This window comes from Capra hircus, chromosome 2 (genome assembly GCF_001704415.2).
Source record: "Capra hircus breed San Clemente chromosome 2, ASM170441v1, whole genome shotgun sequence".
Lineage (NCBI taxonomy): Eukaryota > Metazoa > Chordata > Mammalia > Artiodactyla > Bovidae > Capra > Capra hircus.
The window spans coordinates 63201051-63219911 of NC_030809.1; the positions used below are offsets into that span (position 1 = coordinate 63201051).

Below are 18861 nucleotides of genomic sequence, written 5' to 3' on the forward strand. Positions count from 1 at the left end.
GTTGATTCTATACCAACTGATCTATCAGGGAACCCCAAACAAACTGCCCTCTCTGAGGCTTGAACTCAGGACCTTCAGATTTTGAGATTGACACACTGCTTACTGCTCTAAGAAGGTAGACGTGTTCATTAAAATCAAACCAAAAAGAAAGACATTATAGCAGAACAGGAGAAGTGATGCAGACTTGATGATCCAATTAATTTAACTGTTATTCATGTTGGCGTGTAGCCGAGTCCAAGCCAAGTCCATGCTCTAGCTGCTTCTAAGGCTTGAGCTTTGTCAAGTCTTTCACTGCTGAGACGCATCATTTATTAATGGATCATCTGGATTGGAAGCTCTTAACAAAGCCAGGATGATGACAGAACAGTACTGATCTGCTGGGCTGGGGACTACTCAGAGTATCTAAACATATTCTTCCCAACTTGTCTACATTAAGATGCTAAATTTTGGTCATGAAACATACTTTAGGGACTGCCATTGGCTATTCTTCTGGAAAGAATAGTTCACATTTAAATGTCCCTCCTTCAAAGGGGAACCCTGGGGCCAGCAATGGCCACATTAAAATAACAGACATTGATTGCTCTCATCTGGTTCTGCTTTGATGCCAGGAACTGGTCCAGCCAGCAAGCGATGGGTTTCCTCAGCAATCCCTAGGGCATCGTAACCATCCTGTCAGATCCCAAGCCAGGTCTCTGTCTCCTCTTCCTGCATGTGTGTGCGCACGCTCAGCAGTTTCCGTCATGTCTGACACTTTGGGACCCCATGCGCTGTAGCCTGCTAGACTCCTCTGTCCATGGGATTCTCCAGGCCAGAGTACTGGAGTGGGTTGCCATGACCTCCTCCAGGGGATCTTCCTGACCCAGGGATCGAACCTGGGTCTCCCGTACTGCAGGTGAATTCTTTACCGCTGAAACTCTGGGGAAGCCCCTCCTCTCCCTGCAGGTCCCTCTAATGTTGTTTTCACAAAGTGATAAAAACACGGTCTCACACCCTTGGAGATCTGAGTGTTCTGTTCCCCTCCTCTATTTTTATCTGGACTTTTTTTTTTTCTTTCCTTTTTCTGTCCTTATTCAGCTCAATTTGGATTCTACTGCTGTCTGTTTCTTCTTAGTCTAGATCTTTGTTTTGGAAAAGAACTTTCATTTATTACATTTCACAAGTATAAGGGCCTATGCTGCTCCAGTGCTATCAGCTCTCCCACATGGACCAGTGCACTCACCCCGCTATTGGATCCTTCAAAGCCTTCCTAGTTCTCAGACTGGCCCACAGTGCTTTCCAATTAGTTAGCCTAGTGACTGTGGGCCATTGGAGGTCCAGTTGCCTCCTTATGCTTCCTCCTACACAGAAGTAGACCCCATCCAGTTCTTGTAGCTACTATTGGGTTGTTCCCAAGCCCTCATATCAGGAGATCATTGGAGAGACCTTATCATGTATTTTTTGCTATAGATATTGCCTGTGGGCATTTGTTTCTCTGTGGGACAATTTGGGAAGACTTAAAGTGTCATCACCATCTTCTAAGAATTCCAGTGTGTGTTGACTATTTTTTTGATTTGCATAATTCAGCTCTAAATATTTTCTGTTGCTCCCAAATAACCTAGACGGATACAATAGTATTGCTACACTGGAGGTGCAAAGGAATAAAGTGGTCACAGACTGAGATTTCAGTTCCCGTCATAGAGAGCAGAGCATTTCGACCGTAAGAAGTCATGACCTGCCCTCTCTGCTCTGGTCAGACCTTGGGTGCAGCATTGCGTCCTGCCTGGGCATAAAGTACTTAACAGACACTCATCTGGGAAGTGTGTTTAGGAAGGAGAGGCAGTTGGAAAGTGTGCAACACAAGTAATGGTTGAGGGACTTAAACCATAACAGGTCTAAGTTTCTAACTGCTGCTCTGTGCCTGACATAGTCGACAAACATTAGTCACGTGACCCTTACGGCAACTCTGGAAGTGCTGTTCTTATCATTTACGCTTGTTAGATGAGGCTTCAAAACATGAAGGAAACTGTCCAATGTTACACAGTAAGCAGCAATGCTGGGATTAAGCACAAGTCTATTTGTTTCCAAACCTGTACTTTTAGACATTTCAGTAAGGAAAATGCTGGGAAAGATTGAATGCAGGAGGGCAGGCGGCAACAGAGGGTGCGATGGTTGGATGGCATCATCGACTCAATGGACAAGAGTTTGAGCAAGCTCTGGGAGATAGTGAAGGACAAGGGAGCCTGGGGTGCTGGAGTCCTCGGGATTGCAAAGAGTCAGACACAATTGAGTGTTGTTCTGTCAGAACAACAACCATAGGGAAAAAGTTAAGATTTTTGAAAACAGGTTGGCACCATATGATTCAACAGTGTTCCAGAAGGAAGGACAGGACTAATGTGAATTGAAGATGTTGTACATGCCTGGCATCATGTAAGAGCTGTTTAATTTAATCCTCATACCCATTAGAAGTATGTTTCAATACCCTGAAGGATCAGTCAGGACCTGTTAGGGTATAGAAGTCATAATCCTTATTTATATCAGAAATTCATTTAAAAGTGCTAAACCAGATATAAAATTGTTAATTAGGGAACTGAAAAAGTAAGAAGGAAACTAAGTTATTGACAAGGTAATAACTGCTGGAAGCTTCTAGTACCCTAGGGCAGGGGAATTGATGGAGGAGATTAGATTACTAAAATTTAGTAATTTCAATTAGTTAATTTAGTTGGAAGAGAAGCCCCTTGGGGCTGACGCTCGGGTCCCTGAAGTGTAGGAGATGCTCCCAGTATGGAGCTGGAGTCTCTGAGATGCAGCACCAAGAGGCTAGTTCTGTGAGGGCTGGAAGACTGCAAAGTGGATCCCACTGTTGCTGTGGGAAGGATCTTTGGCTGCGGGGGTGAAATGGTGCTGCTGGAACATAAAGCAGACGTGGGGGGACAAGTCCAATCCTCCCCTTCAGCCCTGCACCCTCCCTCAGTGCCCTCATGGGCTGATGCTGGCGATGCAGAAACGTGGTTTCAGAGTCCCAGCCGCAGCAGCACAGGAGAGGAGAGAAGGACGGCATTTTGGTGATGAGGACATGCAGGCTCAGACACGTCCTTTAAGTCTCAGAGCTGGTGAACCAGGCACATTCCACTCTCAGATTTTTACAAAAGATTAATTTTTCTTGGCATATAGTTACTTTATGGGCTTCCCTGGTGGTTCAGTGGTAAAGAATCTGCTTACCAAGCAGGAGGTGTGGGTTTGTATCATTTTTTAAGATTTATGTATCATTTTATATGTAGTTATAACAGTCCAGTTCATTTCAGTCGCTTAGTCGTGTCCGACTCTTTGCGACCCTATGGACTGCAGCACGCTACCCCTCCCTGTCCATCACCAACTCCTGGAGCTTGCTCAAACTCATGTCAATTGAGTCAGTGATGCCATCCAATCATCTTATCCTCTGTCGTCACCTTCTCCTTCCACCTTGAATCTTTCCCAACATTAGAGTCTTTTCCAATGAGTCGATTCTTTGCATCAGGTGGCCAAAGTATGCTAGTTTCAGCTTCAGCATCACTGCTTCCAGTGAATGTTCAGGACTGATCTCCTTTAGGATTGACTCGTTGGATCTCCTTGCAGTTCAAGGGGCTCTCAAGAGTTTTCTCCAACACCACAGTTCAAAAGCATCGATTCTTCAGGGCTCAGCTTTCTTTATAGCCCAACACTCACTTTCATACATGACTACTGGAAAAACCATAGCTTTGACTAGATGGATCTTTGTCAGCAAAGTAATATCTCTCTTCTTAATATGCTGTCTAGGTTGAGGATAGCTTTTCTTCCAAAGAACAAGCATCTTTCATGGCTGCAGTCACCATCTGCAGTGATTTTTGGAGCCCAAGGAAATAAAGTCTCTTACTCCATTGTTTCCCCACCTATTTGCCATGAAATGATGGGATCAGATGCCATGATATTAGCCTTTTTAAAGTTGAGTTTTAAGACAGCTTTTTCACTCTTCTCTTTCTCTTTCATCAAGATGCTGTTTAGTTCCTCTTCACTTTCTGCCATAAGGGTGGTGTCATCTGCATATATGAGGTTATTAATACTTCTCCCGGCAATCCTGATGCCAGCTTGTGCTTCATCCAGCCTGGCATTTCACATGATGTACTCTGCATAGAAGTTAAATAAGCAGGGTGACAATATACAGCATTGATGTACTCCTTTCCCAATTTGGAACCAGTCCATTGTTCTATGTCTGGTTCTAACTGTTGCTTCTTGACCTGCATACAGATTTCTCAGGAGGCAGGTCAGGTGGTCTGGTATTCCCATCTCTTTAGGAATTTTCCACAGTTTGTTGTGATCCACATAATCAAAGGTTTTGGCGTAATCAATGAGCCAGAGGTAGATTTTTTTTCTGGAACTCTCTTGCTTTTTCAATGATCCAATGGATGTTGGCAATTTGATCTCTGGTTCCTCTGCCTGTTCTAAATTCAGCTTGAACATCTGGAAGTTCATGGTTCACATACTGGTGAAGCCTGTCTTGGAGAATTTCGAGCATTACTTTGCTGGCGTGTGAAATGAGTACAGTTGGGCAGTAGTTTGAACATTCTCTGGCATTGCTCTTCTTTGGGATTGGAATGAAAACTGACCTTTTCCAGCCCTGTGGCCACTCCTGAGTTTTCCACATTTGCTGGCATACTGAGTGCAATACTGTAACAGCATCATCTTTTAGGATTTGAAATAGCTCACCTGGACTTCCACCAGCTCCTCTAGCTTTGTTCATAGTGATGCTTCCTAAGGCCCACTTGACTTCACATTCCAGCATGTCTGGCTCTATGTGAGTGATCACACCATCATGGTTATCGGTCATGAAGATCTTTTTTTTATATAGTTCTCCTGTGTATTCTTGCCACCTCTTCTTAATATCTCCTGCTTCTGTTGGGTCCATACCATTTCTGTCCTTTATTGTGTCCATTGTTGCATGAAGTCTTCCCTTGATATCTCTAATTTTCTTGAAGAGATCTCTAGCCTTTCCCATTCTGTTTTCCTCTATTTCTTTGCATTGATCACCGAGGAGGCTTTCTTAGCTCTCCTTGCTATTCTTTGGAACTCTGCATTCAAATGGGTATATCTTTCCTTTTCTCCTTTGCCTTTCACTTCTCTTTTTTTCATAGCTGTTTGTAAGGCCTCCTCAGACAACCATTTTGCCTTTCTGCTTTTCTTTTTCTTGGGGATGGTCTTGATCACTGCCTTCTGTACAATGTTATGAACCTCCACCCATAGTTCTTCAGGCACTCTGTCTATCAGATCTAATCTCTTGAATCTATTTGTCACTTCCACTGTATAATCATAAGGGATTTGATTTAGGTCATGCCTGAATGGTCCAGCAGTTTTCCCTACTTTCTTCAGTTTAAGTCTGTTAGCCTTTGCCCTGCTTCATTTTGTACTCCAAGAAAAAAATTGCTTGTTACTCCAGGTCTCTTGACTTCCTACTTTTGCATTGCAGTCCCCTGTGATGAAAAGGACATCTTTTTTGGGTGTTAGTTCTAGAAGGTCTTGTAGGTCTTAGAACCATTCAACTTCAGCTTCTTCAGCATTACTTGTTGGAGCATAGGTTTGAATTACTGGGATATTGAATAGTTTGCCTTGGAAATGAACAGAGATCATTCTGTCATTTTTGAGACTGCACCCAAGAACTGCATTTTGAAGTCTTTTGTTGACTATGATGGCTACTCCATTTCTTCTAAGGGATTCTTGCCCACAGCAGTAGATATACAGGTCATCTGAATTAAATTCACCCATTCCAGTCCATTTTAGTTCACAGATTCCTAAAATGTCGATGCTCACTCTTGCCATCTCCTGTTTGACCACTTCTAATTTACCTTGATTCATGGACCCAATATTCCAGGTTCCTATGCAATATTGCTCTTTACAGTATCGGACTTTACTTCCATCACAAGTCACGTCCACAACTGGGCATTGTTTTTGCTTTGGCTCCATCTCTTCATTCTCTCTGGAGTTATTTCTCCACTCTTCTCCAGTAGAATATTGGGCACCTGCCAATCTGGGGAGTTCATACTTCAGTGTCATATCTTTTTACCTTCTCATACTGTTCATGAGGTTCTCAAGACAAGAATACTGAAGTAGTTTTCCATTCCCTTCTCCAGTGGACCATGTTTTGTTAGAACTTTCCAGCATGACCCATCCATCCTGAGTGGTCCTACACAGCATGGCTCAGAGTTTCATTGAGTTTTAGACAAGGCTGTGGTCCATGTGATCAGTTTGATTAGCTATCTGTGATTGTGGTTTTCATTCTGTCTGCCCTCTGATGGATAAGGATAAGAGACTTATGGGAGCTTCCTGATGGAAGAGATGACTATGGGGGAAACTGAGTCTTGTTCTGAAGGGTGGGGCCATGCTCAGTAAATCTTCAATCCAATTTTCTATTGATGGGCGGGGCTGTGTTCCCTCCCTGTTATTTGACTTGTGATCAAACTATAGTGGAGGTGATGAAGATAATGGCAACCTCCTTCAAAAGGCAGGGCAAAGGTAACAGAGTTTTGCACTAGTCATAGCAAACACCCTCTTCCAACAACACAAGAGAAGACTCTATACATGGACATCACCAGATCAGTTCAGTTCAGTTCAGTTCAGTCACTTAATCGTGCCTGACTCTTTGTGACCCCATGAACTGCAGCACGCCAGGCCTCCCTGTCCATCACCAACTCCTGGAGTTCACCCAAACTCATGTCCATGGAGTCGGTAATGCCTTCCAAGCATCTCATCATCTGTAGTCCCCTCCTCCTCCTGCCCTCAATCTTTCCCAGCATCAGGGTCTTTTCAAATGAGTCAGCTCTTCGTATCAGGTGGCCAAAGTATTGGAGAATCAACTTCAACATCAGTCCTTCCAATGAACACAAGATGGTCAATACCAAAATCAGATTGATTATATTCTTTGCAGCCAAAGATGGAGAAGCTCTATACAGTCAGCAAAAACAAGACTGGGAGCTGACTGTGGCTCAGATCATGAACTCCTTACTGCCAAATTCAGACTTAAATTGAAAAAAGGAGGGAAAACTGCTGGACCATTCAGGCATGACCTAAATCAAATCCCTTATGATTATACAGTGGAAGTGACAAATAGATTCAAGAGATTAGATCTGATAGACAGAGTGCCTGAAGAACTATGGGTGGAGGTTCATAACATTGTACAGAAGGCAGTGATCAAGACCATCCCCAAGAAAAAGAAAAGCAGAAAGGCAAAATGGTTGTCTGAGGAGGCCTTACAAACAGCTATGAAAAAAAGAGAAGTGAAAGGCAAAGGAGAAAAGGAAAGATATACCCATTTGAATGCAGAGTTCCAAAGAATAGCAAGGAGAGCTAAGAAAGCCTCCTCGGTGATCAATGCAAAGAAATAGAGGAAAACAGAATGGGAAAGGCTAGAGATCTCTTCAAGAAAATTAGAGATATCAAGGGAAGACTTCATGCAACAATGGACACAATAAAGGACAGAAATGGTATGGACCCAACAGAAGCAGGAGATATTAAGAAGAGGTGGCAAGAATACACAGGAGAACTATATAAAAAAAAGATCTTCATGACCGATAACCATGATGGTGTGATCACTCACATAGAGCCAGACATGCTGGAATGTGAAGTCAAGTGGGCCTTAGGAAGCATCACTATGAACAAAGCTAGAGGAGCTGGTGGAAGTCCAGGTGAGCTATTTCAAATCCTAAAAGATGATGCTGTTACAGTATTGCACTCAGTATGCCAGCAAATGTGGAAAACTCAGGAGTGGCCACAGGGCTGGAAAAGGTCAGTTTTCATTCCAATCCCAAAGAAGAGCAATGCCAGAGAATGTTCAAACTACTGCCCAACTGTACTCATTTCACACGCCAGCAAAGTAATGCTCGAAATTCTCCAAGACAGGCTTCACCAGTATGTGAACCATGAACTTCCAGATGTTCAAGCTGAATTTAGAACAGGCAGAGGAACCAGAGATCAAATTGCCAACATCCGTTGGATCATTGAAAAAGCAAGAGAGTTCCAGAAAAAAAATCTACCTCTGGCTCATTGATTACGCCAAAACCTTTGATTATGTGGATCACAACAAACTGTGGAAAATTCCTAAAGAGATGGGAATACCAGACCACCTGACCTGCCTCCTGAGAAATCTGTATGCAGGTCAAGAAGCAACAGTTAGAACCAGACATAGAACAATGGACTGGTTCCAAATTGGGAAAGGAGTACATCAATGCTGTATATTGTCACCCTGCTTATTTAACTTCTATGCAGAGTACATCATGTGAAATGCCAGGCTGGATGAAGCACAAGCTGGCATCAGGATTGCCGGGAGAAGTATTAATAACCTCATATATGCAGATGACACCACCCTTATGGCAGAAAGTGAAGAGGAACTAAAGAGCCTCTGAAAGTGAAGGAAAAGAGGGGAAAAGTTGGTGAAAATTCAACATTCAGAAAACAAGATCATGGCATCTGATCCCATCATTTCATGGCAAATAGATGGGGGAACAACGGAAACAGTAAGAGAGAGACTTTATTTCCTTGGGCTCCAAAATCACTGCAGATGGTGACTGCAGCCATGAAATTAAAAGACACTTGCTCTTTGGAAGAAAAGCTATGCTCAACCTAGACAGCATATTAAAAAGCAGAGAGATTACTTTGCCTACAAAGGTCCGTCTAGTCAAAGCTCTTTTTTTTCCTGGTAGTTATGTATGGATGTGAGAGCTGGAATATAAAGAAAGCTGAGTGCCAAGGAATTGATGCTTTTGAACTGTGATGTTGGAGAGGACTCTTGAGAGTCCCTTGGACTGCAAGGAGATCTAACCAGTCAATCCTAAAGGAGATCAGTCCTGAATATTCATTGGAAGGACTGATGTTGAAGCTGAAACTCCAATATTTTGGCCACCTGATGTGAAGTGCTGACTCACTAGAAAAGACCCCAATGCTGGGAAAGATTGATGGCAGGAGGAGAAGGGGGCAACAGAGGATAAGATGGTTGGATAGCATCACTGACTCGATGGACATGAATTTGAATAAGCTCCGGGAGTTGGTGATGGACAGGGAAGCCTGGTGTGCTGCAGTCCATGGGGTCGCAAAGAGTCAGACGCAACTGAGCAACTGAAATGAACTGAACTGAATTGAAAGGCTAACAGTGTTTTCCCAAGAGAATGCACTGGTCATAGCAAACACCCTCTTCCAACAATAGAAGAGAAGACTCTACACATGGAATCACCAGGTAATCAATGTAGACATATAAGCAGTATCATATGAAATTTATCTTTCTGTCTGATTTACATCACTTAGTATGATCATCTGTAGGTCCATCCATGTTGCAGCGAATGGCATTATTTTCTTTTTCATGGCTGAGAAATATTTTATTGTGTATATATACTGCATTTTATTTATCTATTCCTTTGTTGATTGACATTTAGGTTGTTTTCATGTTTTGGCTATTGTAAATAATGCTGTGAATATTGGGGTGCATATACCTTTTTGAACTATAGTTTTCTCTGGTTACATGCCCAGGATTGGGATTGCAGAGTCAGACGGTATTTCTATTTTTAGTTTTTTATGGAACCTCCATACTGTTCTAAAGTCAGTATCTTATTTTTCTCAGTTTACAGATAAGGAATCTGGGCTTCAGAGAGGTAAAAGGATTCCTCCATCCCAGCACAGTGACGATGGTGTCAGGCTCCAAACCCCTGCTCCCACCACCACACTCTGCTTCCTTGCTGTGTGTCCTGTTGCCCCAGAGGCTCCAGGTCTGGGAAGGGCCAAATGAATGGCTTTCAATCTATGAATTTTCAGTCTATTAATGGTTTTCAGGGCCTGGGTTCAAGCCATGCTCGGTCTTTTACCTCCTGGACGAGGGGGCCAGGCATCAGGGGACAGAGTCTTCCTGTCCCTCAGGGTAGGGATGGAAGCTCTCCCTCCCTCTCACCCACCTCTCACTTCTGCCCCCACTGTGGAGGATGAGGCTGGGAGCTACTGATCCCCACCTCTATCCCAGAACCCCTATTGCAGACATGACTGAAGAACACTGGGTTGCAAACCCCGGGGCACAATCCTGCTCAGGTCCGGAGGCTCAGAGATTCCAATCTTGCTAAATGCGGGGAACTCGCATTCAGAACGCCAACAGGAGGAGTATGGCCAAGATGCAGAGTAGGAAGTCCGAGTCCACCTCCCACCATGGGCATCAAAACTGCAAGTATTTACAGAGCAGCTGTTGATGAGAAAGACCTAGAGACTAGTAGGAAAGATGAGACTAGGAGCCCTAAAGATGAGTAGACCTGAAGACTAGGCCTTTTTACAAAGCTAAGACATATGAAGAACAATGAGATGAGTAAGAGGGGCAGAAACTCAGCCTAGTCAGGACCCTCACTCCCTGGGCGGGTGACCCACACATGGGATAAAAATTACAATTACAGAGCAAGGGGTCTGAGAACTACACGGGGTTCCCCCAGCTTCGGGATCCTGCACTGGGAAAAACAGACCCAAGAATGTTTGGCTTTGAAAGCCAGCACTCAGACGGCTATAAGAAATCATATGCTCTAGGACTCAGGGCTGCTGCTAAGTCACTTCCGTCGTATCTGACTCTGTACGACCCCATACATGGCAGCCCACTAGGCTCCTCTGTCCCTGGGATTCTCCAGGCAAGAATACTGGAGTGGATTGCCATTTCCTTCTCCAATGCACGAAAGTGAAAAGTGAAAGTGAAGTTGCTCATTCGTGCCCGACTCTTAGTGACCCCATGGACTGCAGCCCACCAGGCTCCTCCGCCCATGGGATTTTCCAGGCAAGAGTACTGGAGTGGGTTGCCATTGCCTTCTCCAAGGACCCAGGGCAGGAGCAGTCATTTGAAAGGAGACTGGGTCAGACCCACCTTCTGCTCTTGGAAGGGCCCCCATTGGACAGTTAGCTGCCTTTGCCCAGCATTATGAGAGAGTAACGTGTGCTTCACAGGTGGCACCAGTGGTAAAGAACTTGTCTGCTAATGCAGGAGATGTAAGACGTGGGAGTTTGATCCCTGGGTTGGGAAGATTCCCTGGAGGAGGGCATGGCAACCCACTCTAGAACGCTTGCCTGGAGAATCCCATGGACAGAGGAGCCTGGAGGGCTATACAGTCCATAGGGACACACAGAGTCGGACCCTACAGAAGCAATCGTGATGCACATACACAAACATGAGAGGACAACCCTGCATACTGCCCACCTGGGAAAATGCAAAATTCCAAGTATGGCTTCCACTGAATGCATATCACTTGTGCACCATCCTCAAGTCAAAAAATCATCAGTTGAACCGTGGTACACCGGGGACTGTCTGGACTCTAATCTTAGTGTAATTGAAATTTTCAAAGGAGAGAAAGAGAATGAAAGATATATAAGAAGAAACAATGGCTAGAGATTTTTCATATTGAACTATGACTATAAACTCACCAAACCAAGAATATCAATGAACCCCCAAGCACAAGAAACTTGAATAACACTACATCAAGGCAGATTATAATTGCATTGATCAAAACCAATAATATAGAGAAAATTTTAAAAGTAGCCAGGGAAAGAAGCAGTGCCACATATGAAAAAGAATCAGAATTGCAATAAATTTCTCTTCAGAAAAAAATGCAAAGAATGGCATTTTATTTAAATGTCAAAATATTTAAAATTGTGTAAAGAAACAGCAACAACAATTTAGAATTCTAACCCAGCAAAGAGTATTTAAAAATTAAGGTGAAATAAAGGATTTGTTCAGACATACAAAATCTATAAGAAATTGTTACCAGCAGATCTGTACTTCTGACACCAGGCAGATTCCCAAAATATAAAGGAAAATACAGAGAAAGATTCTGGAGGAAAGAATTATTTATAAAGCATGTATAAATTATGTATAAAACATAAAAGTGGGTTGAAATGGTGACCCTGTAAGTTTCCATGAACTCCTCTGGAGCTTCCGGGTCTTGGCTCCGGTCACTGCGCTTTGTCATCTGAGCCATTCAGGATGAACAGTGGGGGTTCTGGGGGGACCAGGCAGGAGAGCAGGTGAGGGACCCAGGGCAGGGAGGCTGTCGCTGCTGTCACCCCTTCTATTTGCCATGAATTGTTGGGACTGGATGTCATGATCTTTGTTTATTGAATGTTGAGTTTTAGTCCAGTATTTCCAAGAGCGGTGGGAGAGGTTAAATGAAAAGGAAAGTTCTTGCTGGGCTGAGACAAGACCAGGAGCTGGGAGGGGGTTGAGAGAGAAACTCTGGGAGCTGACACCACCTCCGAAGAGATGAAGGAAACTAGGATTTATGGGAGATGGACTAGCCTGGGAGGAAGGGAGCCGGGTAGCCTGGGGTGAAGTGACAGGTGGAGAGGGGCCAGGAGGCTCTTAAGAACAGGACTACAAAGCCTGATGCTCTGTGCTATCCTCCCCATCCCCACCGCCACCACCCCCTACACAGTCTTTAGTAGAAGGAGGAGAGAGGGTGGGCATCCAAGAGAGAGTGGGCTGTCTCCCGTCTGGGTCAGGGTGGGCTGAGCCTGAACTCAGGGTCTCCATGCAGCTCACAGGTGATGAGATGGGAACTGATCACAACATACAACTGTGGGAGCCGGTCTTCGGAGACAGCAGTGACTTGAGAGAGGAAGCCTTCAGGAAATTCGCAGAAAACTTGGGGAAGGCCTTGAAAGTCAGACAGCAGTGAATTGGAGGTTTCAAAGTTGTTGGTCCAAGTGTCATCAGTTGCTGTTCAAGCGAGAAGTGTCCACATTTCTTTTTGGATGAAACGTGGTTTCTTTGTTGTGTGTGTGTGATTCTGTACAGGCACAGCCATTTGAGATGTATTGTTCTGGGGTTGGGGCGATGGGCTAAAGGCCCTGGGGCCTCCTGCCAGGGTGTGGCATTGTGACCCTACTCTCTGCTTGGTCCTGAAGCATTGATCAGGCCACATTTCTGGCCCCACCCTGGGCCTGACTCTCCGCAACTTTGGTGGCAGTGTCTCCCCTGGGTCCTAGACTTGGCTGGGGACCCAGCCCTCCTCACAGGGACCATTCAGAGTCAGGAGAGCCCCCAGGGAGCCCCACCCCTCCCCAAGGCACCCTCAGAGAACAGGCTGCCTGGGAAGAGTGTTTGCTCCTGCCCAGAATAGCATGTTCAAGGCTCATTTGCCCTCAGCTCACCGGGCCATAGATTGACAGCTGCGATAGGGGAACAGAGCCATAGGGCCTGGCTGGACTAAACTGGCCCCAGTGAGTCAGGGACCGGCCTTTTCTTCTGGGTTACTCTGGGTCTGTCCAGCCATCTCTCTGCCTTCCTGTCTTTTTTCTCTTTCCTCTGTTCTTTGCCATCCTAACTGCCTCTCTGCTGTCCACTCTGCATCTTTCTCTCTGCTCTTTCCCGTCCTTGACTTTTTCTATCTCTCTGCAGTCTTTCCTCCTCACTTCTGTTTCACACTTTTTTTCCTCTGTCACGTACCCCTCCATTCCGTCTCACCACAAATAGCTTTATTTGAACAACAAAGGGCAATATTTCTTTGAGAAAACAGGCTACTTTATTCACAAGTGAAATTCTCAGTCAGCCCTCAAACACAATCTCTGGAAAAAAATGGTTGGGGGACCCAGTCAGTTGGGGAAGGTGTCCGGGGGCCAGTTAGTGCTAGAACTGGGGAGATGTTCTTAAGAGTTTTAAGTTTCTGCCTTTGACCTTGCCCACCAACCCCCTGCAATAATAGCAACAAATAAATAAATAAATAAGAATAATGGTTAGTCTTAAGGTCTCAACTTACTGTCTACCAGCACCGTGCTAGCCGTTTCACATATAACATTGTGTTCAATCACCACCACAGTCTTCAAAATTCATCTCATTGCCACTTTTAGCAGTCGAAACAGAGCTTCAGAGAGGTCACTCAGCCCTACGTGATTGCACAGCACAATCTGACCCCTGCACAGATGCATCCCCTGCGCCTACATGTCTGTCATGGGCTGACTGATTTTGCTTTAGGACTTAAGGGGCTTGGGGAAAAAGCCAGTGCCACCTTGCCATTTGCTATGAGAGGGTGACTTCGGGGGAAAGGGACCCTGCCTGTGGTCACTCAACCAGTCAAGAGTGATGGATCTCAAACATCTGACATCTGGGAAAAGTGGACTAGAGGCCATGCTTGCGGCTCCAGGAAACCTTTTTCCCTGCAGTATTGCCCCCACAAGCCCCTGCCCCTCTCTGAACCCCACCTTCCTCATCTGAGAGTGGGGACCCTAGAATCTGCTTTTGGGACTCTGTAGAGTGGTCTGCCCTGGGGCTGGGGACACTGGGAAGAAGGGCCTTCTTTTTCAAATTTAAATTTCATCATACAAATGACTTCTGCCTGAGATTTTCCTACCTGAGAGTCCATTCTGTGAACTCCAGAGGAATTAATCAAAATGATGCTTAAAGAAAAAAAAAAAGCTCTATGGATGTGGCTGTAATGAAGATTCATAGGGTGTGTCTCCCCAAAAGATAGCCTGCCCAACCCCATGATGGAGGGATTTTCTCCTGATTTGCGAGTGTTTTCCTTCATCTTTTACTCTCTTATAATATTTTGTTGAAGAAACAAAAGAGAGTACAGCCACTATGGAGAACAGTGTGGAGATTCCTTAAAAAACTGGAAATAGAACTGCCTTATGACCCAGCAATCCCACTGCTGGGCTTACACACTGAGGAAACCAGAATTGAAAGAGACAGGTGTACCCCAATGTTCATCGCAGCACTGTTTATAATAGCCAGGACATGGAAGCAACTTAGATGTCCATCAGCAGATGAATGGATAAGAAAGCTGTGGTACATATACACAATGGGATATTACTCAGCCATTAAAAAGAATACATTTGAATCAGTTCTAATGAGGTGGATGAAACTGGAGCCGATTATACAGAATGAAGTAAGCCAGAAAGAAAAACACCAATATGGTATACTAACACATATATATGGAATTTAGAAAGATGGCAATGATAACCCTGTATGCAAGACAGCAAAAGAGACACAGATGTATAGAACGGACTTTTGGACTTTATGGGAGAGGAAGAGGGTGGGACAATTTGGGAGAATGGCATTGAAACATGTATACTATCATGAAAGAAATGAATCGCCAGTCTACGTTCGATACAGGATACAGGATGCTTGGGGCTGGTGCACTGGGTTGACCCAGAGAGATGATATGGGGCAGGAGGTGGGAGGCGGGTTCAGGACTGGGAACTCATGTACACCCGTGGCAAATTCATGTCAATGTATGGCAAAACCAATACAGTATTGTGAAGTAAAAAAAAAAATAAAAAGAAAGAAACAAAAGAGTTTGTACTATAGAGTTTCCTACAATCCTCTCATTTCTTTTCTCTTTTTTGACCACATCGTGCAGCATGCAGGATCTTAGTTCCCCAGCCAGGGTTGGTCTGTCCCACCAGGGTGACACTTTACCACTGACCTTGCTGGGTTTCTGTTGCATGGTGACAATAGACAGGCTGTCTGGTGTGCCTCTATACCTGCCAAGGGACACTCCCAGGGAGGTGGACAGAAGAACTGAGGACAGTGGGTAGAAAAAGCAACGCCAGGCTGACTTATCTTTCATAACCAGGTAACAGGGAGCCATAGGAGACCATGTGGCAAGGTCAGCATTTTCTCCTGGGTCTCTCCTTCCCGTTCCTATTTTCGTGGACCAAGAGAACAAAAGTGGTTCAGGTTTCCTTGATCCAAAGGAGCTTTCTAGAACCTTGCTTTGGATTCTAAAACCACTTACACTTTGTTCCTTGTCTCTTTGGTCTTTTAAAAAAAGATAATAATCCTTCTGTTGCTTTCCTGGCATAGCCAAGTCAGGGCTGTTAATTAACTTGAGAATCCTTGTAAAAAAAAAAAAAAAAAAAGATTATGAACCAGCAGAGCAAGAGGGTAGCTGGACTCCATTCCTAGAGGAAAAGAAAACATGTTTATGAGAAGAGAGGGCAAAAGATGGGGCTGCCTGAGTGTTTTGCTTGGCTTTTATTAGGGGAGCTGGAGGGCCCAGGTAGGGTCAGCTGGTCAGAGGGCTCAGCTTCCATCTTTTTGGCTGAAGGGGCTGCTGGCCTGTCCAGGTGACAGCCCCATGCAGAGCAGTCCTGGCTCTGCCCTCACTACTTCTGTGAGCCTGTATCTCCTGTAAAAGGAGAAAGTGCTGTTTCAGAAGTGGTGGGAAGGGAATGCATCAACGACTTAGTATGGTATTTGCCTAACACTAGGTGACTAATAAAGGTTTAAGTCCTGAGAGCCCAGGGCTGCTCTGAGGCCAGGCAGCTGAAGGCAGGTATCTGTTACCCGGTGAGGGTTATGGGCTATTCCGAGGGTTGGCATAAACCGTTTAAGATGTGATTCAATTGCCAGTTTGTTCAGGGCAAGGGCTGTGTTGTGTAAACCTTTGCACCCCTGGGGCTGGGAGAGCACCTCGCAGGTGACTCTGGGAACAGTTCCTTCAGGACCGGTCAGGCAAGGCGCTGCCCCACATCCAGGCTCCCCGGGGAAAGGCCGAGTCCTAGTCCTAGGTGCTGCCTCCCCAGCACCTCCCAGGGTCACACAGTAGGCGCTCAGTGAGATCACCTGCGCTTCTTATGGAAGCACTTGTTTGCTTCAAAGATTACATTGCTTTCTTTCTTTTTTTTTTTTAATGCTTCTTCATTCCCCACCCCCACCCCCAGAACATCAAAGTAATATTTTTGGTCTCATAATTTAGAAAATACAGAGAAGTGTGAAGACATTACTTACAATCTCACTTAAAGTTATTTTCTGAGATAAGGCCTGCTTTCTCGTTAATATACAGTATATTATAAATCTCTATCTATCTATCCATGTACCCCTACTACCTGGTGTTTATTGAACCCTCCCTCTGCCAGGTATTGTGCTTGGCCATCTCAGCTGTCATCCTGTCCTGCCTTGGTGACGGGGTGGTGGTGGGGGGAGGTGCTGATGCAGTTGAGGGGATAAAGCATTAGGTGAAAGGGTCAGATGAGCAGACATTCTGAAAGCATTGAGAGATGGGCAAGGTCGCTTGAGCTACAAGAGTCAGGGAAGGCTTCCTGGAAGAGGTGGGATTGAGCCTGACCTGTGAGAATGTGAAGGGCTTCCTTCTGTATGAGAATGAAAGCCCAGGAACCATCCTCAGCACAGGCCCCATGTGAACACGGTCTGGAGGTACAGGGGTGAGCTTCTGATTCTTTTGAATTCTGGTATTATCACAGTCCTCTTCAGAGCAGTCGGAGGGGCTGGAGTACAGAGCTAGTTAAAGCCTGGTTGCTGGAATCAGACAGGCCTGTTCTGGAATCCTGGCCATGTCTTAGGGCTGCAAGAAGATGATACAGCATCCTCGTGGGTACCATAGCTACCTGGCATGAGGATCTGTAACAGCCTGGTGTCCTGACTCAGACACCAGGGTCTGAGTGTCTGACGCAGCCTGGCACAGGGTCTGTATGCAGTACACGCTGTGGGTCCTAGTGATATTTCCACAGGCCAGGGAGGAGATCAGCTGTGCCTGCGCTGTTTCTGAATCACCCCTGGCTCCCTGGTACCCACCTTGCATGCAGACCCTGGGGTGCACACAGGGAGGATGGCCAAGCTCAGATGGGGCTGGTCTCTGAGGCAGTGGACTCAGGAGTGAGGGTGTCTTGGGTGAGGCTGTCTAGGGCAGGGGTTTCCACAGCCCTCTCCCCATGGTCTGGCACACTTCCTTCCCTGCCTTGAGCTTACTGAAAATCCAGCCTCCTTTCGGGGTCAGGAGGCATCCTAGGTCTTGGCCATGGTCTGAGGTGGCTGACTGTCCACACAATCTCTTCCCCACTGCATGACTGACCATGACTTCTGCTCTTTCCCTTTCAAAGGAGCTGGGGTATGGGGGCGCTCTCTGCATCCTAAAGTATGGTGGGTTCTCAGTTCCACTCTCCTCCCTTCCTTGGTGCAGTGCACCTCCTTTCCTGCTTTCCTCCACCTTGGGAGAGGGTTCACTTAACCCGGCCCTGAGGGGTCAGCCAAGGTCATCCCAGCTCCTGGCCCCCTCCCTTCTGTGGCTCACCATGAGCTTATCGCACCTTCCTTCCTGACCCTGGGGAAAAGTGGAGGGTGGGTCCTGAACCCAGCAATGAATGACCACACTCATGGGGCCCCACCCTCCACTAGCCCCTCTGGCTCAATCTGAGTGTTCCAGCTGCTCCTTTGACCTTCACAGCTGCAGGAGTTTTGGCCCCTGTGGGACTGTGCTGGTCATTGTCTTCCTTTACCATCACTTCCTAGTCTAATCTCACTCATTCCTCAGGGCTTTTCTAGCCGAAACTGAGTACCTATCACCAAAAGTGCCCTCAGTTGTTGCAGTAGAAACGTAGGCAGGGTTCCATGCATGTTTCAGAGGTATTTGGACCCATATTTTTCACCTCACCTAATTCTCGCTCCCTGCCATTGTCTCCCATTCCGCTGTTTGCTGAGGGCGTCTGCATGTTACCCGCTACCCTTTTCTCAAGCACTAAGGGTCTTCCATGGGGTGGCTGGCGCTGGGCGAGGCATGGGGAGTTGAGCTTTACCATGAAGTTCTGTCCTCTGGAGCTTATTCTCAGGTCAATGAAACAAGACCTCTATCTTAACAGACCCTTCCCTTTTCCCTTTAAAACTACTTTTTATTTTGAAATAATCTAAGACTCAAAGGAAGTTACAAAAATAGCATGGAGACATCTGTGTGCCCTTCAACCAGTTTCCCCTAATGGCATCGTCTTATATATAACATGTTATCAAAGCCAGGAAATCAACATTGATACAACCTCATCCAACTATTCAGGCTGCATCGTTTTTACATATCACATGGGCATGCACAATGCGACTGTGTGTATGTGGACGCTTTTATCACAAAGATCGGTTCACATAACCAC

At 45.6% G+C, this 18861-nt stretch overlaps 1 pseudogene; it reads right to left on the reverse strand.

The window, feature by feature from the left end:
* LOC106502962 lies at nucleotides 202-18435 on the reverse strand (annotated as a pseudogene).